The sequence below is a fragment of the Pinus tabuliformis genome, chromosome 7, assembly GCF_031772625.1.
Source record: "Pinus tabuliformis cultivar Carrire ecotype Pingquan chromosome 7, CPIR1, whole genome shotgun sequence".
In the NCBI taxonomy this organism is placed as follows: domain Eukaryota; kingdom Viridiplantae; phylum Streptophyta; class Pinopsida; order Pinales; family Pinaceae; genus Pinus; species Pinus tabuliformis.
Genome location: NC_142293.1, coordinates 884,214,404 through 884,217,615, shown reverse-complemented (window position 1 = coordinate 884,217,615; position 3,212 = coordinate 884,214,404).

Here is a 3,212-nt window from a genome sequence, read left to right as displayed (position 1 = left end):
AAGTATGTTTGCTTTTTAGTGATTTTGTTGAGGTCTTGGTGTGGTTTAACACCATGGACGGTGTTCCCCAAGGGGGAGGGTTCTGTAACATCCCTAGTGAAAATTCCAAGAAAAGTTAATAAAGGCAAAATAAGACCACGGTTAAGGGACATTTATTCCAAGCTGAATGTTGGGAAAAGATATCCTAGTGGGCATCACTGGATGTGTTTATGACTAAGGAAATTGACAAAGGAAAATGCATTAAAAAGGTAAAAGTTAATTTTTGGCACATTTATTTATGAAAATAAAGGAAATTAGGAGAAAATTAAGGTGAAAAGTCATAGGTTGCATGTGAGCAGGAAAATGAAAGAAAATAATGGAAATTGAAGAAAATAGAGGCCTCATTAATGAAAAGGCTTCTAAGGATCAGTTGGGAGGCTTGGTCAGTTCACTTTTGGAGCTCTCTCAATATTCTCTCTCTCTCTCTTTCTCTCACTCTTGGACACTTAGAATTTTCTTGGAGTATTTTAGCTTTTGAGCAAGGAAGGAAAAGCAAGTAAAGGGAAAGGAAGGAAAGTAGGGATTAAGCAAGGAAGAGTAGGATCAAGCAACTTCGGCATGAATACTTGTAGGTAACATATTTCATGTGTGATTTCTTAGCTGGTTTTAACATGTGTGGCTTTGCATGTTGGTGTATGGTTCTCTTACTGTTAGTGGCATGGTTTTGTTGGGTCATGACTGTGGTTTTGAACCTAACCTTTCCTTTTTCCGTATGCCATGGTGTGTTGGGATGTTGATCTCGGTTTTGAGATTTGGAATTGCTGGATGGATTTCAGAATCCGGGGCAGAGGTGGTCTCAAGGTAAATTCCTAAAGGCCTAGGAATACCTTGACTAATTTTGGCAGGATACATAGTAAAACTTGAGGGAGGTGTCCTGGTTTAGGGCTTAGTGATCCGGGATTGGATTGTGGTAAAGCCTAAGAGACAAGGAGACAAAAAATTCCTCAATGATAGTGATGGCTTCCAGATGGCATTCCAAGTTCGGTTAAATTTTGTGATTGGAGCACCGATTTTGGTGTGATCACAGTTTGGTGATGGTGGAGGTGGTTTAACCTCTGGATTCCCTTGGTTGTTTTTGGATTGGTTTATCCATGAGATCCCACATTCATGCTTGGAATATGGCACGAGGGTGACTGGCTAAAAGAAAGATTTGGTTCAACAATTTCTATAGTTGGGTGGTATGTGGAAGTCATGAACTTGGTTGGATTTTCTACGTTTAATAAAAGATAAGTTCTCTTGATTTTGTACTTGTTTATAGGTGGATTTAATGGTTGTTATCTCAGTGTTATTTTCATGGTTTAATACTGGTTATAAGCATGGTTATATGACTGGTTATTATCATAGTTATTTGTTGTACTTGTAACTAAAAGGATAATAGATGAAATACCTAATTGATGTCAAAACAGTTAAGGGAAGAGGGCAGTGATCCTTATTTTCATGTCTCATATGATGTATTAGACATTCATGCTCTGTCTTGTATCCTAGACCTGTAGATTGCATTGATTCCAAATGTTTGGAAGAATGTCAGTCTCGGTTGGGGATGGTTAGGCATAGTCCTGGAGTTAGTTTTTGGTTTATTAGTCTTGTAATCATGTGTTTAATGGATTTCGGAAGTTATATCAAGTTATGGGAAGTGGCCAAAATCCTGGGCTTGGAAAGTGCCTTTAAATCTACAGACTCTAGCACAAGTTTGCTGGGAAAAGTCCCTTGATGTAGACTTGTAGGCTTGTGGGAGAGTCTAGATCTCTCTAGACGCTAGAATGCCCATAACATGGGAGTGTCTATAGGTTTAATAGCTTAAAAACTTAGTGGGACCTAGGGGCATGATACCTGTGTGGTTGGGATGGCTCTTGGGACTATTGTTGCTAATGAGGAAGGTATGTTTGATGTGTTTCCATCAATTCCACTTCCTTAAGGACACCTAGGAGGTTGAATCATATCATACTAGACTCTCGCAACATGTTTACCCTGGTTGGCTAGTTACTTGGGTAGATATGGGAGGAGGGCATTACATAATAAACCTATTTTTTACTTCTTGGAGTGAATCGTCTTCCTGGATCTTGGGAAAAGCATAGTTCCATTTCTTACCTCCTAAATGCAATGTTCTTGGATGAGATGGAGATTCCTATAGGAATTGTTCCCTTTTAAAGAACCCTTTGTTTGCCCATATATTTTGATAAGGTTGTGTTCTTTAATGTTTGGTATGTATTTCTTCCTCTAGACCTGACTCCATAGCTTACCTAGGGAGGTGACCCATCTCCACCAAGTTTTTGCAGCTAAAATATAGCTTATAATTTTTAAATATTATAATACTAATCCCCCCTTTGCTTTAGGCTTATATATTTTGTCCTTGACTATTACAGCCCATTTAAATTCTAGCCTTAGTCTACTCCATAGGAATTTTCTTTGAATATTTGTAGTTTTATTTAGGATAAATTTAAGTGTTATTAAGGCATAAAAGAGGTAATTAGGTAGGAATTGAAGAATATATTTCAAGAGGATAAATATTCTTGCAAGATTGAGGAATTTGAAGCTCTAACGAGATAATTTTCTCTCAAATTTTCTTAATAAACCCTGCCATGCTGAGTATCTTAACAAGTTTTATAGAAGGATGGTACTCTTAGGATATGCATTGATGACAAGAAGTTGAACAAGGTGACCATCAAGAACAGGTATCCGTTGTCGAGGATTGATGACTTATTTGATCAATTGAAGGGAGAAATGATGTTCTCAAAGATTGACTTGAGATCAGGATACCATTAAGTATGCATTAAAGAAGAGGATATTTACAAGACTGCTTTCCAGACCATGTATGGGAATTATGAGTTTGTTGTAGTTCCTTTTGGTCTTACTAATTCTCCATCTACTTTTATGTGCTTGATGAATAATGTGTTACGTCCTTATCTAGACAAATTTGTTATTGTGTCCATTGATGATATATTGATATATTCTAAGAATGAGGAAGAACATTTTGAACATTTAGCAGTAGTGTTGAGGTTTCTAAGATAACATTAGTTTTATTCCAAGCATAGCAAATGCAGTTTATTTTAGAAAAAGGTACATTACTTGGGGCATGTTTCTTCCAAGGAAGGCATAACAGTGGATCTAGAAAAGATAAATGCTATTATGGAATGGGAAGCTGCTAGGAATATGGATGAGATAAATTCATTTAT